The following is a 27,406-nucleotide window of genomic DNA, read 5'->3' on the forward strand; positions in this document are numbered from 1 at the left end:
TTTCTCCCCATCTCTCCCCTACCCCCACCCCATAATATCTTGCATTCTGATTACCCCTTCCCTCAACGTGCCCTCCCTTCTATCACACTCTACCCTTCCCTTACCCCCATCTTCTCTCTTTTCTTGTGGGGCAAGATAAATTTCTATACCCCATTACCTGTATTTCTTATTTCTCAATTATATGCAATAACAATTCTAAATGTTCATTTCTAATACTTTGAATTCCAATTTCTCTCCCTTCCTCCCTCCTTCCCCACCCATCCCCACTGAGAAGGCAAGCAATTCAGTACAGGCTATATATGTGTCATTTTGCAAAAGACTTCCATAATATTCATGTTGTGTAAGACTAAATATATTGCCCTCCAGCCTACCCTGTCCCCCCTTTTTATTCTGTTCTCTCATTTGACCTTGTCCCTTCCCAAAAGTGTTTACTTCTAGTTACTCCCTTCTCCCATTTGCCCTCCCTTCTATCATCCCCCTCACCCCACTTGTCTCCTTCTCCCCTACTTTCCTGTAGTGTAAGCTGGATTTTCATACCAAATTGAGTGAGCATGTTATTCCCTCCTTAAGCCATATATGAAGAGAGTAAGCTTCACTTTTCCCCTCTCTCCTCCTCCCTTTTATCCTCTATTAAAAAAGATTTTTCTTATCTCTTTTATGAGTGATAGTCTGCCCCACTCCATTTCTCCCTTTCTCCTCCCAATATTTTCCTCTCTCATCCCTTAATTTTATTTGTTTTTATGGATATCATCTCTTCTGATTCAACTCAACTTGTACTCTCTGTCTATATGTGTGTGTGTGCGTGTGTGTGTGTGTGTGTGTATAGTCCTTTCACCTACCCAAATACTAAGAAAAGTCTCAAGACCTACAAATATTATCTTTCCATGTAGGAATGTAGCTTTAGAAAGCCCTTTATGATTTTACTTTCCTGTTTACCTTTTCACGCTTCTCTTGATTCTTGTATTTGAAAGTCAAATTCTCTCTTCAGTTCTGGTTTTTTCATCATGAATGCTTGAAAGTCTCTGTATCATTGAATGACATTTTTTCCCTTGAAGTATTATACTCAGTTTTGCTCAGTAGGTGATTCTTGGTTTTAATCCCAGTTCCTTTGACTTCTGGAATATCCTATTCCAAGCCCTCCGATCCCTTAATGTAGAAGTTGCCAGATCCCATGTTATCCTGATTGTATTTCCACAATACTTGAATTATTTCTTTCTAGCTACTTGTAATATTTTCTCCTTGACCTGGGAACTCTGGGATTTGGCCACAATATTCCTAGGAGTTTCTCTTTCTGGATCTCTTTCAGGAGGTGATCTGTGGATTCTTTCAATATTTATTTTGCCCTCTGGTTCTAGAATATCAGGGTAGTTTTTCGTGATAATTTCATGAAAGATAATGTCTCAGCTCTTTTCTTTGATCATGGCTTTCAGGTAGTCCTATAATTTTTAAATTGTCTCTCCTGGGTCTATTTTGCGGGTCAGTTGTTTTTCTAATGAGATGTTTCACATTATCTTCTATTTTTTCAACCTTCTGGTTTTGCTTTGTGACTTCTTGGTTTATCATATAGTCATTAGCTTCCCTGAACTCCACTCTCATTTTTAAAGAGCGATGTTGTTCCGTGAGCTTTTGAACCTCCTTTTCCATTTGGCTACTTTTGCTTATTAAAACCTTCTTCTCCTCATTCGCTTTTTGGACCTCTTTTTCCAATTGAGTTAGCCTATTTTTAAAGGTGTTTCTTCAGCATTTTTTTGGGTATCCTTTAGCAAGCTGCTGACTTGCTTTTCAAGCTCTTCTATGGCCTGGGCCCATTTCATATGATTGTACATGCATAATTTATATCAGATTGCTTAGCTTCTCAGAAAGAAGGGAGGACAAAAAGGGAAGGACAGAATTTGGAACCCAAAACTTTAAAAAAATATTAAAAATGGTTTTTACATGTAATCAGGGAAAAATAAAATATTATTTAAAAATAGCTATGAGGTATCTAATTGGAAATATATAATAGGTAGTTGGGTATGTGAGCCTGGAGGTCAGGAAATCAGTTAAGGTTGGACAAATAAATATGAGAATCATCTACATAGAGATCATAATTGAACCAGTGGGATTCATTCGAGAGGAAATCGGATGGATCACCAAATGAAATAATACACAGAGAGAAGAGGATCCATGATGGAGCCTTCAGGGACATTCATGGTCAACATGTATGACCTGCATAAAGATTCAGCAAAGGAGAATGAGAAGTAGAAGTCAGTCAGGTAGGAGGAGAGCCAGGAAAGTGCAATGTCATGAAAATCTGGAGAGATGAGAGTATTGAGAAGAGGATTGATTGACAACATCAAAGGTTGTAGAGAAGTCAAGACCCTCCACTCATCTGGGTATGTGTCACACCAGCTTGGAGAAGAGATATCTAAAAATGTGTATAGCAACTTTGTGCCTACTGCAGATGCATCAGCTATAGTAAGGCTGGATAGATTACCTGCTAATTGCAAGATCTATCAAGGAGTGTCTATTTTGATAGCAAATTGATAAGTCAACCAAATTCTGGCTTCTTTTTAACTATGCATCAGTCCAATAATTGGTGGCTGAAATAGAGATGACAGTGAAAGTGAATCTACTAAAAATCATGCTCAATTGGCCTATTATTTGTCTCAGAAATCCAACTCCTCCTGGTCAAATGAGCAGTTTTCTAGTTGTGCAAATAGGCAGCTAGTCAGGATTGATATAGGTTTGTAAAGGTGTCTGGGTCCATTCTGTCTAAAAGGAACATAGATGAAAATACTATCAAGCTCAACTATCACGTCACTCTATCGCCAGTCCAAAAGACCTTGAAAACTGAATTCAGGAATTTCATAAAAACTATTTGTGAAAAGCTAAATGCCACACCCTAAAATTCACATTGCTCTTACCAGGATTGGTAAGGCTGCCTGTCATTTGTCATCATCCTATATCCAGTTTAGTTTTATGCTCCCATGAAATGCAGTCCCCTTATCAGTTACTATAGCTGATAATCTATTAAGTCAAGGGAATAGCAGTTCTGTCTGGTGATGGTTCCAGGTTCAGAAACTGAAAAGCCATACTAGTTGTCTAATAGGAGAGATGAAGGTCCAAACAAACTTCTACTGTCTTTTTTAGAGATTCCAGCAGAACTTCAGTCACTGGCCTGGTTGTTAGGTAGATTTATCCCCCTAGAGTCTGAGCTCCTAAGAGCAGGTGCAGGGCAGAATTGTATGACCTATTGGGAAGTAACTTCTTGGTCCCCAGTGTTCTCAAAACATCCCTTAAGTTTTGGTGTTCAGGAGGGATTTCTAGCTTGCAATCCAGCAAGAGGGTTATAGTGGAAGGTGGTATATGTCTCTTCCAGTCAACATTGTGGGCAACACCTTAAACTTTCTATATAATACTGAGCTATACAATGCATTCCTAGCCAGTGGACTTTCAAAACAACTGGGAAAATGGATAAGCAAGTAGTAATTAGGCCTAGTGTGTCACAAATGCCTTCTCACTTGGGTCCTCAGGGTCTCCTAGGTCACAGATCTGGACTTAAGTGTGTGCGTATCCAATGTTTCTACAGCTACTGAGGTGGTGAGGGAAGGGGGGTGTGGGTGGGTGGGTGGGTTACAGGGGAACTTCATGTTGGACAAGGACTGAGTTCATAAAGTTTCCAGGGAAGTTTTATTTCAGGGAACATATGGGCTCTTGAGAGAACTACAGAATTTGGCTAAAGGCCTGGGAAGCAGGGGTAGCCCAGTTCCAGTACTCCCCAAATTGCATGTCCTCTTCCCCCAAAACCCATCCCTTTCTGGCATTTTCACTAGCAAGCAGATCAAGCAAGAAACTATTGGAAGGACTGACACAACTTCATCTGTGATTAAAGGTGGGACTATATATGAGTTATTATTATCCCCATTTTATAGAGGAAAAACTGAAGCATACAGAGCTTAAATGACTTTCCCTAAGGTCACATAGCTAGTAAGTGTCTAAAGCTGAATTTTAACTCTGATCTATCAGAATTCTATTAAAGCACTAACTCATTAACTCTGGTTCTTTGAGCAGGTTTCTACAAAAATAACTCCCTACCAGAAACTAGTTTTTGATTTCAAACCTTCAGTTAATAATGCTTTTGCTGTCTGTGGAAATTCTTTTCAGATTTAATAGTAAAATGAATCTTTTGCCCATTTGTTTTAGCCATTGAAAAATACAACAGGAAATAAAAGGCGATATTTCTCATCCCAAGGGGGATAGTCCTAAGGATTAAGAGTGCTGCAAAAAGTCACATATATATTAGGTGGGCGTAGCAATTCTCTTGCAAAAGGACAATATTTCCACAAATACTTTATATTTATATTTGGCTGTGAAGTTTGTGAGGTACTTTATGTAGTTATCTCATTTGATCTTTACAACAACCCAGAGAGGAAAACTATTATCCTCCTGATCTTACCAGAAAACTATGGCTTAGGGAACTAAGTCACTAGTCTGAGGTTATACAGCTAATAATGTTCAAAGGGAGAATTTGAACTGCAAGTCCAGCAATTTGTCCACTGTGCTGTTTCCTCAAATAACTCACAATAATCGTTTTATGTCAATTAGGCAGGTATCACTCCATTCTCTCCTAGTGTTATTCCACTTGATTTTCCTCAAGTCTGTCACCACTCCAGTACATCCTACACATTGATGCCAAACTAATTTTCCTTAAAGGCAGATTTGACCATGTGACTCCCCTACTTAATCAACCCTAGTGACTCTAGGATAAAATCTTAACATTTTCTTTTAGTTTTTAAAGTCCTACAGTACAACCTGGCCTCAAACTCTCTTCCCAGCCTTGGTGGATATCGCTTCCCCTTCTGAATTGTGTGATACAACCAAACTGACTTTCCCTCAGGATCCTTCTCACTCAGAATACTTCATCTCCAGCCTCCCTGTCTTTGCACTTACCTTCCCCCATTTCTGGAATGTACCTCCACCTCCATCACACATAACGCACCTTTAAGATAAAACTCAGGCACCATCTTCTGCACCAAGACTTTCCTGATCACCCAACTGCTTGTGCCCTCCCTCCCAAACGACTCTGAATGAAATACTTTGCATATGTTTGTATTTATTCACTTTATTTTTATGTTTTCTTCCCAATTAAGTATGTGTGTATGTAACATCTATGTACATATGTATCTATCAAATCTTCTTGTCTCTCATTAGAATGCAAACTCGCGAGCGGAGATTGTATCATTCTTTGTACTTATATCCGCCGTCTAGCACCATGCTTGGCACGCACTAGGAGCTTCATAAATACTTTTGGTTATGGACACTCCAGAGCGAAGGTATCTGATCAACGTCAAACCCCACTAGTTCTTGAGTAGAAGCAGAATACCAGTCCTCTGCCTTGGCACTAAGCCCTTCTTGGAATTGAGTAACAGCGAGCAGGACGGTGCTCACCAGTAACCAGCCAGTGAGTGGTTTAGAGACCAGAGCACATACACCTAGCAGGGCACCGGCCTGCCCATCTGCATTGTGCAGTCTCCATGCTTGGGAGGAGGGGGTGGGACTCGACCACGGTCTCTACAGAGGGTGTATAGTGCGTATATATGTGTATATACATACATACATATAGATGTGTGTGTGTATAGTACAGAGTGAGGGGGTATGGGATTATAGGTGCAGACCTGGGAAGGACCTTACAGGTGTTTTTAGAGCCACCCTCTCCATTTAACGGAGGAGGAAACAGGGTCAGAGCGGTGCACTGAGCCGCTCAAACCCAAGCAAAGATAAACGGCAGCTGGAGACCTCGAACCCCGGACCTCTGACTACAACCGCAAGCTCCGGAGCTGGGAGTAGGGAAGGAGAACCGGGGACTGAGGCGGCATCCTTAAGCGGCGGAGCCCCGGGGCTCCGGAGAGACTGAGGCGGCATCCTTAAGCATCGGGGTCCCGGAGCCCCGGAGCCCAGAGAACACCTATACGCTCCACCCAGTACGCTCCAGTCAATCCACGCCAGACGAGGCAGGCGCACGCCCCCGTTCTCTTTCCCCGGAGTGGGCGGGGAGAGGTGGTCCCCAGGCGCAGGCGCAACTCGACCCTGCACCCCGACTTTGCGTCCCATGGAGGAGGAGGGGCGTGTGAGGAGAGAGTGAGTGGTTGGTGGCATGCGCTTGAGATTGGGCGTGCATGGCTCCGCGGCCGCGCACCCTAGGTTTGGTTGCCATGGTAGCCAGAGGCGTGGCCAAGGCGAACAATTGTCCCCTGACCCCCGTCCCCCTCCCCACCCCTTTTCCCCAAGCAGATCCCCTCCCCCCGGCACCCAGAAACCTGCTCCCTAAGGACAGAGACCTCATTTCTTATCCAGCACTCCAAACCTCCAGGCCTGCCATCGGCGGCATCTTTAGCAACCAGGCGCCCAGCCCTGCTTCCAAGAGTGAAGCTGGTGCTGGGACAAGCAGAGGGAAGGAGCGGGGGAGCAGGGCCAGCCCTGCTGGCACATGTCCCCAGAGCACTGGCTGCGCTTTCTGCTGCAGAGCTAGACAGAACTGGAGAGGTAAGTGCCACGCCGCTGTTGCGTGGCTCCTCTGGGAAACCCTGCCCTTGGGAGCCTTATCCCCCTTTCCTCCCACCTCCTTACTCACAGTGTTTTTTTGTTTCTAATCCAGATTTCGCCCTTAGAACTGGGACTTCAGGTTGGGGGAGGGACGTTTAAGGACATTGTTACATTGTGCCCTTGTGTCAATTACTAGTGAAATGAGACGGCACGAGACGTCCCTCAGCTCTCTCTGGGGGAAGGGATGGGGGGGACGTGCTAAGGGAAAAATGGTTGAGCAATGTGGAGTTATGGACCCAGTGCTTTAGGGTGACTCCTAGGGCGACCCCTTCCCAAAGAGCTTTGCCTCGTGGCCAGACAGGAGATGGAGCCCTGCTCAATGTAATGGTGCTTGAAAAGCTGATGACATTGTAGTGAGTTGTAATGGATGAGGAAGCTGAGACCCAGAGCGGTGCCCAAATAAATGTCAACTGTAGAGACTTGGAACCCCGGACCTCTTACTCCAAATGCAAAGCTTTGAAGCTTTGGAGGCAGAGGCAGGGAAGGAGAGTGATAGGATGGTAATAGCTTGTATTTCTGTGGCAAATTTCACTACCTGTCTTCCATCAAGAACGGATGTAAGGGTTCTAGTCTCTGCGGTGCGATGGTAACGTTGGGTTTTTGAAGTTTCAGCAAACTTTGCATAAGCCCTGGGGGAGAAGAGGTGTGTGTGTGTGTGTCTGTGTCTGTGTGTGTGTGTGTGTGTGTGTGTGTGTGTGTGTGTGAAAGCTGGGGGGAGAGAGAGGGTGCTATCAAGCTGGAAAGACTTTGACTATGAACCTGATGATTAACTAACTATATAATTGTCATCTAACCATCAGCCCCTTTAAGTTTGGAGAGGCTGATCACCACAAAGTTGGCTACAGGACCATGAATTTTTTGGGTCACAAAAACCTTTACTGTGATTGCTTCCATGAAATCTTTACAGTGCAGGACGTGCCTATACCAATGAAATCCTAGAAGTCTTTCTATAGCACTTCCACGTTTTGTTCACAACTCTGGAAAAGTTTTACAGATGAGAAAACTAAGACTCAGAAAGGTAAGGAAAACTTCACCATACACATATAACTGTGGCACAGTGGTCTTTCAATGGATCAAGAAGACTCATCTTCATGAGTTCAAATCTGGCCTCAGATACTTAGTTGTAGGCAAGTCACTTAACCCTATTTGCCTCAGTTTCCTCATCTGTAAAATGAGTTGGAGAAGAAAATCACAAACCACTCCAGTGTCTCTGCCAAGAAAGCCCTACATGGGGTCACCAAGAGTCTGATATGACTCAACAACAACAACAAATAGCCATAATTGACAGAACTGACTGGGATTCAGAACTAAGTTTTACCTGAATCCAAATCTGTCGCTCTTTCCACTGTACATCACTGCTGCCTTTCCTCCCTGACATATCCAAATGCTTCTATTCTATGTTAAAAGACAAGGGGGGAGGAATAGAAAGGGACCACCTTAGTCTTTCTCAAATTAAGAATTTCTTTTCAGCTCTGGTCTTTCCATCAAGAATGCTTGAAAGTCCTCAATTTCATTGAAAGCCCATTTTTTCCCCTGAAGTATTATACTCAGTTTTGCTGGGTAGGTGATTCTTGGTTTCCATGCCTTTCGATCCCTTAATGTAGAAGCTGCTAGATCTTGTGTTATCCTGATTGTACTTCCACAGTACTTGAATTGTTTCTTTCTAGCTGCTTGCAATATTTTCTCCTTGACCTGGGAACTCTGAAATTTGGCCACAATGTTGCTAGGAGTTTCTCTTTTTTTGGATCTCTTTCAGGCGGTCAACTGTGGATTCCCTGAATACTTATTTTGCCCTCTGGTTCTAGAATCTCAGGGCAGTTTTCTTTGATAATTTCATGAAAGATGATGTCTAGGCTCTTTTTTTGATCATGGCTTTCAGGTAGTCCCATAATTTTTAAATTGTCTCTCCTGGATCTATTTTCCAGGTCAGCTGTTTTTCCAATGAGATATTTCACATTATCTTCCATTTTTTCATTCTTTTGGTTTTGTTTGTGATTTCTTGGTTTCTCATAAAGTCATTAGCCTCCATCTGTTCCATTCTAATTTTGAAAGAACTGTTTTTTTCAGTGAGCTTTTGAATCTTCTTTTCCATTTGGCTAATTCTGCTTTTGAAAGCATTCTTCTCCTCATTGGCTTTTTGAACCTCTTTTGCCAATTGAGTTAGCCTATTTTTCAAGGAGTTATTTTCTTCAGCATTTTTTTTGGGTCTCCTTTAGCAGGGTGTTTAATTGTTTTTCATGCTTTGCTTGCATGTCTCTCGTTTGTCTTCCCAGTTTTTCCTCCACCTCTCCAACTTGATTTTCAAAATCCTTTTTGAGCTCTTCCATGGCCTGAGCCCATTGAGTGGGCTGGGATACAGAAGCCTTGGCTTCTGTGTCTTTCCCTGATGGTAAGCATTGTTCTTCCTCATCAGAAAGGAAGGGAGGAAATACCTGTTCACCAAGAAAGTAACCTTCTATAATCTTATTTTTTTTTCCCTTTTCTGGGCATTTTCCCAGCCAGTGACTTGCCTTCTGAATATTCTCTTCACACCCACTTTGCCTCCAGATCCTCCCAGCCAGCGCTTGGGGTCTGAGATTCAAATGCTGCTTCCCAGCCTCAGGGTTTCAGCGGGGGCGGGGCTGCTATTCAGTGTGAGATCAAGTTCAGGTGCTCAGGTGGGGGCACGGCCACCTCACGGGCTCAGTTCCCTCAGGGGTTTCTGTGGAGACCTACAACAATGGATCTAGGCTCCTGCCTGCTTGGGGAGCCCAGGTCTGCCGCTGCCTCCCGAGGGGGCCTGAGTTATGGGGGCACCCCACTTCCTTCTTGGCAAGCCAGAGAGACCCTTTCACCAACCTTTGGGGCCCGTGGGTGGAGGGACCCACGCGGATCCCATCCCTGAAGCCTGATCGGATCTGCTCCTCTCGGTGCCCTGCGGCCAAGGCTCGGCTCTGGTCCGCAGCGTGATGGACCTTTTGCGAGAGGTTTTCAGGCTCTTTGGAACAGAAATCTCGTCTGCTCCATTGTTCTGTGGTTTCTGCTGCTCCAGAATTTGTTTGGAGTTCTTTTTTACAGATATTTTATGGGCTGTGGGTTCGGAGCTAACGTATGTGTGTGTTTCTACTCTGCCATCTTGGCTCCACCCCCCTCAAATTAAGAATTTCAACAAAATTCCTAAGCAGTTTAAAATACTTCACAGTGAAAACCTGATGTATCCACCCGTCCAGCAACCTCATCAGTCCAGACAGACCATAGCTGGAATGCTTGCTCAGTGTCAGAGCTCTCCATTAAAACATAGGAAATCCCTCAGCACCTCATTATTCAGAGATTTTTTTTTCCTTTTTGACAATTCTGATAAACTTTGTTTTCCAGTTGGCAGTATATTAGAAGAAGAGAATAGGGGATAGGGAGAAGATGCTATAGGGCAAAGTATACCTTATGGATCCCTTGAATGTTTTTAAATGCATAAAGTAAAATACATAGTAATCCAAAGGAAACCAACTGTATTAAATACAGTTATCAACATATATTTTTAAAAATCAATTTCACAGACTCCAGGTGAGGAATCCCTATGCCATACAAAGATAAAAACAAAAGACTTTGCTTTCAAAGTACTTCCATTTTACCCAGGTATAAAACACATGCATAAGTAAGAATAATGTAGGGTTGGGGTTGAGGGATTGAGGGAGCAGACTTTAGGAAAATCTGAGGAATTTTTAGGAGGACTAAAAACTGGGGATAGTTGGGAAAGTTTCTCAGAAGAAGTTATACCTGATGAAGAAATTTAAACCATCTATGGTCATATGAAAAAAAATACTCTAAATCACTATTCATTAGAGAAATGCAAATTAAAACAACTCTGAGGTACTACATCACACCTATCAGATTGACCGCCCTGACAAAACAGGAAAATGATAAATGTTGGTGAAGATGTAGGAAAATTGGAATACTAATTCATTGTTGGTGAAGTTATTAACTGATCCAACCATTCGGGAGAGCAATTTGGAACTATACCCAAAGGGAAATAAAACTCTGCATACTCTTTGATCCAGCAATACCACTATTAGGTCTGTATTCCAAAGAGATCATAAAAAAGAGATCACAAAAATATTTATAGTAACTCTTTTTTGGTAGCAAAAAATTGAAAATTTAGGGGATACCCATAAATTGATGAATGACTGAATGAGGTGTGATATATGAATGTAATGGAATGCTATTATTCTATAAGAAATGGTGAGCAGGCGGATTTCAGAAAAATCTGGAAAGGCTTACATGAACTGATGCTGAGTGAAGTGAGCAAAACCAGGAGGACACTGAACGCAGAAACAGCATTGTGAGATGACTGATTTTGTTAGACATAGATCTTCCCAACAGTGCCATGATCTAACACAATTCCAAAAGACTTACGATGAAAAATGTTATCCATATCCAGAGAAGAACTGTGGAATCTGAATACAGATCCAAGCATACTGTTTTCTTTTTTTGTTTGTTTTTGTTTTTTCCTTCTAGTGGTTTTTCCCATTTGTTCTAATTCTTCTTTCACAACATGACTAATGTGGAAATATGTTTAATATGATTTTATGTGTATAGCCTGTATCATATTATATACCATCTTGGGGAGGGGGAAGAGGAGCGAGGAGAGGGAAATTTAGAACTCAGAATCGTATAAAAGTGAATGCTGAAAACTAAAACTAAGCAAATTAATTAATTAAAAAAGTTATACCTGAGTTGCACCTTGAAGGATGGTTTAGTATTCTGAAAGATGGAGATGGGCAGGGGAGGGTGTACATTCTAGGTACAAATGGAGATGAGAGATGTCATATTAAGTTTGGAGAATAGTCAGGAGAACAGTGTGGCTAGAACAGAAATCACTTGAAGAAGATGCGGAGGTAGTTTGGAGCCAGATTGTGTGGAATCTTAAAGGCTAATGAGTTTATCTTTTATCTAAGAGGAATTGTTGGCCACTGAAGGTTTTTCAACAAGGCAGTGACCTGGTCAGACCTGTGTCTGAAGAATATTATTTAGGCAGTTGTACAAAGCATGGATTTGAAAAGGTCAGAGCAGAATCATGGAGACGTTAAGAAATTGTTATAATAATCTAGGTGAGAAGTAAGGCAATATCACACTACCAACTATGACAGGTTGCCTACAGACGTAAATTAAAATGGGGATAATAAAGGAAACTCAATTTGTAGGGAGGAACAACTTTGAATCAAACATTTCTGAGAAAAATCCAAGATTTACAGAGAGAATTAACATAAATATATGATATTGCATGAGTCATATCCCAAAGAACAAGGGGTCAATGGAGACCAAAAAATTTCCAAAGAAGAATTGAAACTATAAACAACAGTGATAGGGCTGTGTTCCATATCTGAGGTTACTTTCTCAACCTATACTTGCTCTTGTAATTTGGGGGTCTCCAAAGAGTGACTATGATTCTTTCAGGATTCTAGGAATAAATAACTGTAAAACTTCTTTTAATAGTGTTCTTTCTAAGCCCCTACCAGTGCACTCATCATTAACAATCAGTCATTAGCTTCAATTGTAAGTCCTTTTCTTCCTTCATAGAGTCCTCATGAAGTTCTTTTTTAGGTTATATCTCTTTACTGGGTGGGTCATTGAACTAGACCCCAGGATCCATGTCTTTCTTGAATTTCTAGCTAGCATTTCTCTCCACTATGATGGAGCATACTTCTTGAAGTTTCCACCATCCTCAGGTCTTTCTATATCCATTGCAGGCATTTCCACATCATTGGTCACTACTACTTCCATGGCTGCTAGTACTACTACCATTCAGTTCAGACTGTTGATGAGACCTCTGAATTTCTCAACCTTGCAAAGTTGATTGGACATATCTGTCTCAGAATACTCATTCTCCTAAGATCAGAAAAGAGCAAACATAGCAACAGAGACCGCCATTTGCTCACAGCCAGCATAACTTGTTGGGAAACAGGGCAGCTTGTCTTCCTCCCACTCTTAGGGAGGCAGCTCAAAGTAATCTGCCTTCACTTGGAGCTGCAAAGGAAGTAGAGAGCAATGGTTGCCCCCTTATCTACTCTGACTGAGTTCCAGCTCAACAATCTCCAAGTCATTCATTTTTCTGACTCCATGGCCATTTACAACAGTATTTGTCATCATATAGCACAGTCTCTCATTCAAGCACAGCTGGAGAGACATTTCCTCAAGTTTCCGCATAGCTGAATTTAAAACAGGCAGGGGATATCTGTACATGCTCTAGGACTGGCCCTCACTGGCCAGGCCACTCATGGTATATTAATATTAAGGAGAAATGTCTTTAAAAGAAATCTGAGGTTTCACCTAATAGCACTCCATAATACTTCAGCTGCCCAAACCCCATCTGGGATGACCAGGGAGAAAGAGAAAAATGGACAATCCCACCATTTGGCTAAGTTAATTGCCAAGTCACAAACTGCAATCCTTTTAAGGTGAAATAGAGAATCATTATGACTCACCAGAATTTCTGCCACAGTATCCTAAGGTCAAGAGGACCTTATCAGCTGCTGTGCTGATAAGACCCCAGGCCTTGGGTGCAACCTTTTGACTGAGTTCAAGTTTTATGGAACAAATTCTTTTATTAAGGGTTTAAGGATTCAGTCAAAGGGTTGCACTTGAGGATGGCCACAAGGCCACAGTTCCCCAGCCCTGCAGATGTACCCCAAGGATGCTTGCATTTTGCTATCTAAACCTCCATTATTACATCCTTGGGACTTACAGATTTTTTCATCTGCCCTGCAACTGAATTCTCTTATATGAGTATTTTCTCCAGTTAAAATGTGAACTCCTTCAAAGCAGGGACTGTCCTATTTTTTTCTATTTGTATCCCTAGTGCTCTTAGCATAGTGCTTGGAACATAGTGATTAACTACTTTTTTATTTATTGTTGTCTTCAACAATTATCTTTGCAAGTAATTTTAAGACCTATTAGTTTGTAAGTATGTTTAGTGAGAAAACAATTTGTAGTTGAAGAATTATTTTTTCTTTTCAAAAAAATGTTGGAGAGTAGAGAGATGATAGATGTAAAAAATATGGAGGAAGAGTTGATAGGTTTTGGCAACTCATTGGAGACATGTGGGTGAAGGAGAGGAAAGAAGCTATGAACTTGAATTGTGTTGCTCCCAACAATGATAATAAACATTTGTGCATATATTCATATATATGTACATACAAATACATGCATATTCATGTATGCACATACATATATAATACAAATATAAAAGCAGGCACATATGAGGTCATTATTGTTGTTGAGGGCAAACAACTCCAGTCCATAGCTTCTTCCATCTTCTTCTCCCTCTCCATAAGCCAATCTCCACAAATAATTGCCAAGAGTTGCTAACTCTTCCTCTCCATCTCTGGTAAGCCACATAATTCATATATACACATATATATGTGCATGTAGGTTTATACACACATATAAGGGGAAGCTAGTTTATGGAAAAATATGTTGCATTTAAGCATTTAGATTTGGATATGTTAAATTTAAACCTCCAATGGGATATGTGGGCAGAGATATCCAGAAAACAATTAGAAATATGGGTCTTGGATTCAGAAGAGAGATCTGGGATAGATACACAGAGTGTCCCAAAAGACTGAGTGTTATTTTAAGCTTTAATAAGCAGGGTATTGCCATCTAACCTGCTAACGTACCCTTTACCAACTTGATGTAAGCTTTGTTGTTCATTCATTTTGGTTTTGTCCGACTCTTTGTGACCCTATTTGGGGTTTTCTTGGCAAAGATACTTCTCCAGTTCATTTTAAAGGTGAAGAAACTGAGGCAAACAGGATGAAATGACTTAATAGTTAGAGGCTGAAATTCTTCATTTATGTTTCTCTTTATTGTAAGGTGGTTTTCTCTAAGCCCCCAAAATGGTAATGATAAAATTGTTAACATCAATTCTTGCACATTTCCTCATTTGCCCTGATTTTCAATCCAATACTGAAAATTTTGCATCAAAATTTATCAAAATAAATTTATCAAAAATCTTGATTAAGCTTATATGGAGGACGGCATTCTCAGCCTTAGTTGATGTGGTTACAGAGTGGGGCTCAAAAGGTACTCATGAGATGTTAATGAGGTGTTTCCCTATAACGATGAATCTATGCCTTGAATTCTGTATGAGGTTCAAATACCAATCCTGTTGGGTTGGGAAGAGCTCCATTACTTGAGTAAACAAGTTAACCATTTCTTTGGGGGCTTTAGATTGCCAAGCCTTGATCAAATTTGAACAGTTCTGGGGGATTTTTAAGCTAGGAACCACCTCATAGAAGACCTTATTTGGAGGGAAAGTAAAGAATTCCTTCCTCTGTCCTCCCAACCTCCTTTCCCTCCTTCCTCCAAATTGTCCGTCTAACAGGAGCGGCAATTACTCAATTTAACTGTTTGAGGATTCATTGGTTTAAAAAAGTTCAGTGTATAACTGAGACGATAGAGACATACTACAGACAGACATAACCTGAAAGAAGAAGCAACCTCAAGGATTGTGACTCCTGGCAATTGAGAATCAAGCTATAAAGAGGAGCAAACCCTGGAATTTCAGTGTTAGGACTTTAAGAAGAGATTTAATTCCACTTTTTACGTGAATTCTGTATTTATTTGTGAGAAACTGTACCCCAGACTTATTGGGGGGGAATGTTTTATAACTACTTGTTATGCCTTTTCATTAAATGCCCTTGCATGTTTTTTAAACCAGTTGTGGGTACTGGCTGATTGTTAATCAGTAGAGAATTCACTGGTGGGAGTTTGTGAGCTGTGGTAGAAATAACCACTCCCAGAGTTGCTCTTAGAACCCTACATAGCATCCACTGTCTGGGGACCTGACACAAAAGTATGAGATCATGTCATCCTTGTAAATTGCTAAAGTTTATAATGCAAGTCAAGATGGATGCTCATGATATGAAATGTATCTAAATTTCACAGGAATAGCATCTGACATCATGTATGCAAAATCAAAATGAATTCATGTTCCTGTGCTTAATTTAGACAGAAAGCTTCTTCTTTCCTTGTTAGGAAAACCTTTATTTTCCCTTCACTGTGAGAGTCAGTTTGATATTTGATTTTAGATTACTTTTTTTTTTTCTGGTTCAAGACCATTCAGCAGACATTTATTAAGTGAGATTTCCCAGGTGCTGGGGATATGTAAGCCTACATAAAAACCCTGATTTTCATGTATTTGTAATTTCTTTGTGGGTAGGAAGTATAAAAGATATATCTTAGCTCATCCATGTATCAACGTATGATTTCCTCTGTCTATACTTATATAACTCATGAGCCTTCACCAGTATGCTTCACATTAATGATCAGCAAGGAAACACAGTTAGACATGACATGTACTAAGACCGCACAGTGGCACAGTAAGGTCATTAACTCTAAAACATTCTTTCCCATAAACCTGAGGAGTACTTTCTTCCACAAATACGTAATGCTGTGCAAAAAGTAGGCACATGCTCAGAATATAATGATGTGAGGCACATATATGGAGAGTACATGAAACTCAGATAGTGGACAACTCTAGGACCACAGGACCTCTCCATCCTTTCTCCACATTTGAGTCCTCACAAAGCATCACTTGGAGCTTAGTACATCTTTGCTGAGAATGTTGCTCAGATGGTCATTCAATATCTGTTTTCTTCTGTAAATAGCTCTGTCTTTCTGTAGCCAAATCACATGCTCTTTGGATTTGCTTTTGGCCTTGCGTGCTTTTGGCCATTTTGTATCTGCATCTTTCTAATATATGTGTCTCTGTTCCCAACTGGATGCAGTGTTTTCTATTGGTCAAGTAATTCCCCTTCAATGTTGCATGCTTGATAGGGAGGGAGAAAAATTCCTTCCTCCTTATCTGTTTCACAAACAGCTGCTGGCCTGCACAGCCTGGAGTGCTGAAGCTTCCTGGGACAACATGACCCATTTTTAACCCAGATATAATCATGTTACCCTTTATGATTAACTTAGAGAAAGGTGTTCATACTTTGTAAAGGGATCACTGAATTTAATACCTGTGTTAACACATTAACACCTCATCATCTCTGTTATCTATGCTTCACTTTCTGTAGCTACCTCAGCTATGGAGGGAGTATCAAGATTCACCCATCAAAATTACATGAGAGGAAAAGATCCTAATTAGAGCTGTCCAGAAGTAGAATGGTCTGCCTCAAAAAGTAGCGAATTCCCTTTCCCCATTAATCTAGCAGAGACTATGTATTGCCACCATTCTCTGGGGATTTTGTTTAGGCAATTTCTAGTCCTCCAAGTTGGACTAAATGACTTCTGAAGATCCTTCCAAGTTTCAGTAATCTGTTCATCCTTCTCATTATTACTTATTACAGATGAATGTTTTGAAAATCCAAATTTGACATCAATATATAATGAAATAAGAACAGCTATTGTTTATTTATAACTTTACTCTGGAAATCAAGTTTCTGTCAGCTGATTTTCTAGAAAGTTGAGACAATGAATATATAACATACTAAAATTAAAAGGTACTCAGCTTTCTTGTGACTTAGTCCTTGACATGAATAAAAGAAGTTGCTTAGTACTTTGCTCCAAAATAAATAACAGTACCAATTATTCCAGGCAATTTTTTTTACAAAAAAAAAGAAGCATGGAAAAGGGACAGACATTTAAAGAATTTGGGAACCTGTTAAAATTTTCTTTTGTATGTCACTGATAGAACTTAATTGTAAACCAGACGAATAGTCGCAGTTTGTCAATAACCAGCTTAATGACCACAGTGTATATGTTGCTTATCCTCTTTGCTTCAGTTTCCTTAATGGAAAAGTGAAGGATTGGATGAGATGATCCATAAGGTTACTTCTAGCTCCAGTGTTGTATGAATGTACAAAATACAGTGATTATGAAGATAAACCAAGAGATGAAGACAAGAATTAAAAAAAAGATAAAATAGACAACTTTTATTTCTTGAAACTGAAAAGCTACCATGCAGACAACATTAATGTAGCCAAGATGAGAAAGTTAAGTGGTTGAATGAGGAAAAAATATTCATATCAGAAGATAAACTGAAACAAAGATGAAAAGAATCCATCTATCCAATAAACATGTATTAAGTGCCAACTATGTGAAATTTCTGGGAGTGCAATTAGTAAAAAGAAAGACAGTCTCTGCTTTTAAGGAGCTGATAATAGAATGAAAGACAACATAAGGAGACAGGAAAGTGGGGAGTTAAGGGGCGCCCAGCATGGGAGCATCTTGTTCCATGGAGTTGAAACCAGATAGAACAACAGATGCAAAGTAGAGTGACCTGAGAGTCCAGTCTGCCCTCTATAAAGGAAGGCACTGAGCCCTGTAGCCCACCAGAGAGAGGAGAGGAGGCTGAGGAAGGTGTCAATCAAAGGTTGAGTTAGAAGCGTGATGGGGAGTTTAGAAGTAAAGGAGTCATCCTGGGAGTTCTGTGTAGTTGAAACCTGAACTGACAACTTGGAGAGATCAGAGACTGTTTCACAGAGAAGATGGTATCTGAATCAAACCTTGAAAGGAGGCAACAAACCTGAGAGGTGGTCATAAGAAAGAAGAATCTGTCTGGCATAGGAAGACCTAGTGTTAATGCATGGAGATTAGAAGTTATGGAGTGTTGTTGACAAAGTAGTCCTATACTTCAGGAAAATCATTTTGGCTGTTTAGTACAGAAGATGAATTAGAGTGGGGAGGAATAGGAAGCAGGGAGACCAACTGAAAGGTCATGGTACAAGCAGTAGATGATAAGAGTCAGAACTAGGGTGGTAGTTGTGAGCAGAGAAAAGGACACGTTACAAAAATTATGTTGTGAAGATAGAAATGACAAGGTTTGGAAACAGATTAGAGATAGGATATTGAAGAGTGAAAGATGACCCAGAAATTGAAGCCTGGACAACTAGAGATTGTTGACACCCTTGATGGTAATATAAAAGCTAGGAAAAGGGTAGGTTTGTTGGGAAAAGATCATAAGTTCTGCTTTGGATATATTGAATTTTAGGTGCTAATGATATATCTAGTTTGAGACGTCCAAAATAATGCAGGGATGAAATTCAAATCTGGGATTCATCGGCATGGAGGTGCTAATTGAACTCAGGAGCTGATAAGATTGCCAAATGAAATAGAGGGAAAAGAGAAGAGTGCCTACAACAAATCCTTGACCTACAATTAGTGGGCATATCATGGGTGAAGATTCAGCAAAAAAAAAAAAAAAAAAAAAGACAAAGATTAGTCAGAGAGTTTGAAAGAGAAATAAGAGAAATTCTTGTCATGATGATCTAGAGAGGAGAGAGTAGGAGGGAAGTAATCAACATTTTCAAATGCTTCAAAGAGATCAAGAAGGTTGCAGATTTTTTTAAAAAGACCACAGATTGAATTTTATTCTAATGGGATTCCAGAATTACATACAGTGGTTGATGTAACTCTAAATATGTTGGACCAATCAAAGCCATAAAGCTTTGAGGCTGATAGGCCCTCATTATTCTGCTAATTCAAAACAGATAACTTCAGAAATTTACTGGATAAATGTAAAACTATATCAAGTTTCAGATTTATATACAGTTCCCACTGTGGGAGGTTAATGGCCATGAGACCTCTAGGGGAATTCTCTTTATTGAGAGAAATAGGACTGCTTTGGAAAGGCATACCTGTCACTGGGGATCTGATGACTATTATTCAAAAATAGAAGTCCAAACTAAAAGCAAAAGAATGTGTTAGCCTGCTAAGGAAGACTAATCTCTCAGATAACAGCTTCAGTTGCTTAAGAGAATAGAGTTGGTTTTCAATAACCTTTCATCCCACTTAGAGTGCATAGGAGTACATAGCCAATCAACAGCTTCTGCAGCAACTTAAGATAGCTAAATAAATCATTTCATAGGAGAGGGAGGAGTAGAGAAAGAGGGGGATCAGCCAAGGGAGAAAGAGGAGTATTTGTAATGCAAGTAAGAGGATTATTCCTTGTTCAAGGTAAATGACCAAAAATACTTTTTATTTTTGAAAAATGTCCTTTTAGTCAATCCCACAAGGTCATTTATCCAAGGATAGAAAGTGGTTGTTACAACAGTGGATGAGACCATCTACTTTACTGTGTCCTTGGATAATTTATTATATTTATACCTTCCATTATTAAGACACCAGGTATCTGGAGAATTTCTACTCTATTAGAAATGCATGTGGTTCTAATTTTACCTAACAGGCTATTAGTTCATCATTGTTCTCAGTGATGCTACTTATATGGCCAGAGATTCTCTAATTCAAAACTTGTAATTATGATAGAAGCATGTATACATACATATGTATATAATATACACATACATACATATATGTGTAGATATATAAAATTTAATAATGGTTTTGGTTTATTATTTTATTAAAACTATTAATCAGACTCGGTTAGTCAGAGATTTGGTAAAGTAGCATCAATATAACGCTTGAACCAAGCCTTAAAGTGAGAGTTAGGAATTCCAAGAGATAGAGGTAAAGAGAGAATATTCCACATATAGAGAATAGACTGTGTAACATCATGGAGCTAGGAGAATCTAATGGTATATATAGAGATTAGCAGCTAGGCCAATTTGAAAGAATGTAAAGTGTGTGGAGCAGCAGTGTGTAAAGATGGAGCCAGGCTGTGAGGGCTTTTAATGCCAAACAGAGATTTTGTATTTTATCCTACAGGCGATATGGAGTCACTAAAGCTTGTGGAACAGGGGAGTGTTGTGGTCAAACCTTTGCTTTAGAAATATAAATTTGGCAACTCTGTGGAGGGTGAATTGGAGAAGGAAATGGGTGGATGTAGGATTGTGTTCCATCAAAAGGCCTAGCCCAAAAAGGCCAAGGTCTCCCCTTGCATCTTGGGCCATCTGCAGTCATCCTGATGAATATCTGGTCAGTGGATCCAGATGTCTCAGGAGGAGAAAGTGAAGCTTTCTCAGCCCTTGCATAGCCCTCCCTCACTCAAAACAAAATCAAGTGCAAATCATGTCATCGTTTCTTTGATGCCATGCCCTTCTTCAAAACGAAGGATGACCACAACCTGTGAGAGGACCAAGTTGCCTATGTAGGGACCCAGCTAACTAGATAACCCAGTGCATTGTCTCCCTTCTGTCTCCCTCTCCCCTTCCTTTGGAGTTTATTGGCTTGATGTTCCTTCCTTCCTTCCTTCCTTCCTTCTTCCTAAAACCTTAAACCCAGTGCACTCTGAATCCCATAGGTTGGACAACTAGAGGTCCCTGCCCAAGCTCCACTTAATGGCTGGCTTAAAGTGATTATCAATAGTAAGAGTTTCTCTTTCCCTCCCAGTTTGTTTTAGTTATATTTTTTTCTTTTGCCCATTGAAAGGGCCATTCCTTGACTACTTCTTAAAGAGGCCTATTCATTCAATGAGTGTTACCTCCCTCAAAATGAATACGTCAAAAGGCCTAGCCTAAAAATGTAGGCCAAGGTCTCTCATTGTATCCTGGGCCATCTCCAGTCATCCTGATGAATGGTCACTGGATCCAGATGGCTCAGGAGGAGAAAGTGAAACTTTCTCATCCCTTGCACAGCCCTCCCTCACTTAAAACAAAGTCAAGTGTAAGGGTGGATACAGGGAGGCCAATTATGAAGCTATCACAATAATACAGGTAAAAAGTGAAGAGGGACTTACCTAGGATGATGACTCCCTTATTAATGGAAAGAAGAATGAATGTGAAATATATAGAGTCAGAAATGACAAAACTTGGCCTCTGATTGAATATGCTGGATGAGGGAAACTCATTACCAAATTAAGGATTACTCCTAGGCTATAAATCTGGATTACTGGAGAAATTGTGATGTCCTTGATAGAAATAGGGAAATTCAGAGGAGCATTGGGTTTAGGAGGAAACATATTGAGTTCAGTAGTGGATATGTTGAGTTTGAGTGGTCCATTAGGATAGATTTCAATAGCCAGCAGCAGGTAGTTGGAAATACGAGACTGGAACTAAGGAGAGAGATGAGGGCTGGATATGTAGATTTGAATTTTATCTTCATAGAGATGATAATTAAAACCATGGAAGAGTCTTAGAGTACCTTTATACAAAATACATAGGACATGGATGATGCTCCTGAAAAGGAAAGGGAGATTAATATGTCAGAATGATACAAGAACCATGATAGACCAATGTCACAAAAGCCTACGAAGAAGATATTATCTTGGAAGGAGGGAGGTGGTTACCAGTGTCAAAAGCTACAGTCAGATCAAGAAGGAAAAGCCATTAAATTTAACAATAGAGACATCTTTAGTGACCTGTAAAGAGGAGTTTCATTTGAGTGGTTATTAATGGAAGCTAGGTTGCAAAGGCCTGAGAAGTGTGGGAGAGTTTAGAGAGAGGAATCAAGGAGGGTATACACCTTTTCTTTTAAAGTAGTTTGTCTGTGAAAGAGAGGAGAAATGCCTACCTATAGTTTGACAGTCTATAGGACCGAGTGAAGAGGTTTTTAATGATGAAAATGGATCTGGGCAAGTTTATATTCAGGAGGGAAGGAACCAGTGAATTAGGAGTCTGAAGACAGGGTGAGAAGAGGATCATCAAAGGGACAAACTTCCAGAGGAGATGGATCAGAAGATGGGAATAAGGTAGGGTTGGGTTATAAATTGCTTGTATTGGAGCCCATGGTTAAATTTTCAATGTGAGCATTTATATCTTGAAAATTGACAATGGGACAAATCAAGGTTTGATTTATTTTTTGGTGATTTCTAGACTTAAGAAATGGAAATGTTAATATTGAAGATCAAACCTAGAAATATGTACTACATACATTTTTCTTGCACAGAGTCAGTTGTTAAACATTTACCATCATACCACTGAATCAAGGGCACAAATAAAGAAATAATAAATTTAGAACTGGTTTTGGAAGCCTTGAGTCCTACTTTTTATAAATAGAAAACTGAGGCTCAGAGAAGTGACTTGTCTAGGTAATATAGCAAACAAGTATCTGAAGCAGGATTTATACTCAGGTCTTCATGACACTAAGTTCTGTCATCTGTCCACTGATACGCACTGCCTTGGCAAGTTCACCTGGACCAGAAGAAGTCACCCTTTCCGCCAAGATATGAGTGAAGGAGGAGAGAATGGGGATTATAATGAGAGATTTGAGACATAGAGTTGAGCAAAGGAACTTTTGTATAGTAAGAAGTTTGGCTGTCCTCAGGGTTCTACCTATGGCTCAGTGGATTACTAAAAATCTGATGGTTCAGATGAAGAATTTTTTAATAAAATTATTGTTTACAACTCCCAGGTAAAAGTTGTAAAAATAGTCTAGAAAGATAAAAGCAATAGGAAAGGATATTCAAATCAGTCAACAAGGAAGTTTTTTGGAGTCACAGGAATTCCTAGACAAAGTCCTAAGATTGTCTTTCCTCCTTGCCTGAGAGACCCACAGCTGGGTTCTGCATCAGTCCACCTGAGGCAAAGTTAACTCAAACAGCCTCATTGCTTCTTAGTTCACAGCAGCCCTGCTTACTGTTGTGGGTATGTGGAGATTAATTCAGGCCTTCCCAGTTCAGCTAGTGCCCTGGCCTACATCAGAAGTACTCTGTTGAGAGGAGAGAGGAGGGGTCGTGTTGGTTATGTGAGAAGAGAGAAGACTTGGAATAGTTGCTGTGGGGAGAGAATTAAAGCTCTTTCTTTGTCTATACACATGCATTCACACATGCCCACACATACACATTCATATGTGTCTGGGGAGAGAGGTCATCAGAACTTTTTAAAAAGTATAAAGAAATGTTTTAAAGGTTGTTGTTGGGGGCAGTTAAAGCTCTCTCTTTGGAGTTACACTGAGTTTATTCTGATATTAAAGTCTGAAGCTTGGAAAGGGTTTCCCAGCCTCCTCCAATACAAATTCATCTTTCTCCTGTCTCCTGATCTGTGACAGCTGCATCTCCAGAGTGGCATTTAACCAAGCATGGGTGAAATTAGCAGGAAAAACACTTATTTGCATTGCTGTCATCTGAAATAGACTGATGGGATGGAGGGAGGGGAGTACTATTTTGATACCAAATTAATGTAGGGTACACCCAGATTAAGTTAGGCTGTTCTTTTCAGATGTTTTGTCAACAGGTAGTTGTCTGGCTCCACATGATTTTTCCTTGTCAGCGAAATCAGAGATCCATATGCAAAATTTAGCACTCAGGGGCATCACTGGGATTTTTTAGTGCTCCCGTGGGAACTCTGAGTCCTTAAAGCAACGAATGGATTACAATGAGACATCAATAGGGTATTTTCATTTCTGACAGATATCATCTTGCTCCAAAATAGCCTGTTACTTTAAAGGAAAATGATACCCATTTCCAACAACTCAACATTGAAATTTAAAGAGTTAAACACCCTCAAGCATGGCTAGATTCATAAGCATACAAGAATTAATTTTGCATTCTTCTTTGAAACTCTGTACTTCTAAGAGAAGCAACACCATTGGCAACTGTCTTCTATTTTGCGAAGGTTGAGTAAAAGAACATGTGATGAGGGGAGGGAGGAGGGAAGAAAGGGAGGTTTGTGAAAGTCCCTCGGTTCCCACCCTGCCCATGCTGAATGGCATCCCTCCGTGATGGCAGTTCATAGAGTGAAATACAGAAAATCAATGCATTTGGGATCTCATCAGATCAGACTTCAGCAGTGTAAGATAGGCATTTCTCTGTGTGGTTAGAGGAGCTACCTGAACCTCTGGAGATGGATGAGTAGTCCAGCCTTGCTTATGATTAGACTTCTTCTTGTGTATGTGCAGCAAGCTTGCCTTTTTTCCCCAAGTGTAGACATGGGCACAGTTTCTGACCATTTATAAAGTGTGAGGCAGACAGGGTTTGTACTTTGATAGGGATTGGACTCTGAAGTGCCTTCCAAATCTGACCAAATCTATATGGTTCCATGCTCTCCAATTCTCACATGCAGATGTAGATGAATGCAATATATTTCTTTTAAATGGAAAAAAAAACTGTACCTTTCTGTTTTAGTGTGAGAAACATGGACCTACAGGAAGTTTCCAGAATCCAAATCATTTAATCATTCTTTTAAATTAAATTTTATTTCCAATAAATAAAAATTGAGTTTTTCTCCCATTACCTCATCAGGGAGAAAAAGGACAAATAGAGGGTGGGAGAGGGAAAGAAGGAGGGAGAGATACTTTGTAATATATAGTCAAGAAAAACACATTCTTTCATGGGGTGGGGGAGGTCAGATCCAAAAAAAGATATAGCTCCTTCTATAACTCTGAATTCACCCCCTCTTTGTCAAGAAATGGGTAGAACTCTTTATCACTGATTCTTTGGAATTGTGAAGGGTCATTGCATTGAATAGTTTTTAAGTTTTTCAAAGTTATTTGACTTTTTAGTGTTATTATAATATATGTGTATTTGTGTATATATGTATGTATATACATATGTGTGTATGTTGTGTGTGTATATATGTATGTATATACATATGTGTGTATGGTGTGTGTGTGTGTGTGTGTGTATAATTTCCCTCCTGGTTGTGCTTACTTCTTTCTACATCATTTCATATAGGTCTTATCAATTTTCTTTGATTTTTTCTTCATCATTATATATGGCACAATAATATTCCATTCCATTCATGTACACTAATTTCTTCAGCCATTGCCTGATAGGTGGGCAACCCTTTAGTTTTCAGTTCTTTGTCATTACAAAAAGAGCTGCAATAAATCCTTTTGCACATTTTGAGTCATTTCCCTCTTTCTTTGATCTCTTTGGGACAGAGGCTTAGTAGAAGGATAGTTAGTTCAAAGGGTATGCACAATTTGATGAATTTTGAGTAAAGCTTCCAAATTTTTTTGTAGAAACAAAACATATACCAGTTCATAGATCTGCTAAACATGTTACTGTACCTGTTTCTCACAATCCCTCCAACATCGATCATTTTCCTTTTTTCTCAGCTTTGCCAGTCTCATGGGTATGAGACAGGTCCTCAGAGTTGATTTAGTTTGTATTCCTCTAATTATTAGTGATTTGAAGCATTTCATTTTTCTTGGTCGCTCTTAAAAGTTGGATTTCTTCTTCTAAAATCTTCCTGTTTGTTTCTTTTAAACATTTGTTATTTAGGCAATTGCTCTTATTCTTATAAGTTTAGATCAGTTCTATATGTATATATACACACGCACATACATGTGTGTATAAAATCTTGCATGTGTGTATGTGTATGTGTGTAATCTTATCTATTCCCTAATCAAGAAAGCTTCCTTCAAATTATTATGGGCTACCAATTATCATATACTTTCAAAGGTCAAGAAAATGTTTCTTCAGTCTCTCTGGGTCAGCTCAGAAAATCTTAGAAGAAGCCTAGAATCTGAAGGAACCTGAGAGGTAACCCAGACCAACCCCTGTCAAAAAACCATTCAACATTTTCCTGAGCAAGTACTATCCATTCTTTGCTAGAAGACCTGTAATGACCACATTGGGGAGGGGATTGCACACTGGAGATATAGTGTGATACTATGAGAGTTTGAAGTCGAAGTGTGTGTGTGTGTGTGTGTGTGTGTGTGTGTTCTTGTATATACATACATACATACATATACACACATACATATATATGAGAGAGACTCTAGATCAGGAGTGGGGAACTTGCAGGCCACATGTGATCCTCTAGGTCCTCAAGTGTGGTCCTTTGACTAATCCAAACTTCACAGAACAAATCTCCTAAATAAAAGGACTTGTTCCATAAAACTTAGACTCAGTCAAAAGGCCACACCCAAGGATCTCCAAGGCCACAAGTAGCCTTGAGGCTGCAGGTTCTCTACCCTTCCTCTAGATCTTAGGTCTTATAAATTATGTGAACCGTAGTCAAGTCAAATCAACTCTCTTAAAGTGTTAAAAAAAAAAAGGTATATTATTATTTTTATCATATAATTTAAAGCAATGGTTTAACATGTGTCTTTTATCCACCAAGGATAATTGTAGAAGCAATGTAGCAAGGAGAGTCAATGAATCCTCCTAATCTTTAAAGCTCTCAACATAGGAGCCACCTTGGACTCCTCACTATCTCTCATCCCCCCATATCCGAGCTGTTTCCAAGGTCTGTCAATCTCACCTTTGTAACATCCCTTGAATACTCCTTCTCCCCTCTGCCACAGCCACCACTCTAGTGCAGACTCTTATCACCTCATGCCTGGACCATTACAATAGTCCTGGGGTGGGGGGTCTCCCTGCCTCAAGTCTCTCCCCACTCCAAACCATTCTCTATTCATCCACCAAAGGGGTTTTCCCAAAGCACAAATCTGATCATCACCCCAACTTAATAAACTCTATTGACTTCCTGTCACCTCCAGGATCAAATACAAAATCCTCTGTTTGGTATTTAAAGCCCTTCATAACCTAGTCCCCTCCTACTTCTCCAGTTTTCTTAGACCTTATTCCCCCACACATACTCTTTGATCCAGTGTCACTAGCCTCCTGGTTGTTCCACCAATGAGACACTTCATCTCTTGACTCTGGGCTAACCTAGTCTCCTCCTACCTCTCCAGTTTTCTTAGACCTTATTCCTTGACACATACTCTTTGATCCAGTGTCACTAACTTCCTGGTTATTACACCAATAAGACACTTCATCTCTTTACTCTGGGCAGTTTTTCTGGTTGTTCCCAATGCATGGTATTCTCTCTTTCCACTACTCCAACTACTGATTTCTCTGATTTCCTTTAAGTCCCAACTGAAATCCCAACTCCTACAGGAAGCCTTTTCCAACCCCTCTTAATTCTAGGGCTTTTCCTCTGTTAATTGCTTCCTATTTATGCTGTATAGAACTCACTTTTTATGTTTGGTTGCGTATTGTCTCCACACTAGATTGTAAGTCCTTTAGGGCAATGACTGTCTTTTGCCTCTTTTTTGC

General features: G+C 40.0%; 1 protein-coding gene across 3 annotated transcripts in view; it reads left to right on the plus strand.

The window, feature by feature from the left end:
* Positions 1–6,255: 6,255 nt before the first annotated feature.
* ANKEF1 (ankyrin repeat and EF-hand domain containing 1) overlaps positions 6,256–27,406 on the plus strand; it is a 67,225-nt gene continuing 46,074 nt past the window's right edge. For all 3 annotated transcript variants that reach the window (XM_072634451.1, XM_072634452.1, XM_072634453.1), the window contains exon 1: positions 6,256–6,525. The gene's annotated coding sequence lies outside the window, so the exon portion shown is untranslated. The remainder of the gene's footprint in view (positions 6,526–27,406) is intronic.

Source organism: Notamacropus eugenii, chromosome 1 (assembly GCF_028372415.1).
Source record: "Notamacropus eugenii isolate mMacEug1 chromosome 1, mMacEug1.pri_v2, whole genome shotgun sequence".
NCBI classification, from domain to species: domain Eukaryota; kingdom Metazoa; phylum Chordata; class Mammalia; order Diprotodontia; family Macropodidae; genus Notamacropus; species Notamacropus eugenii.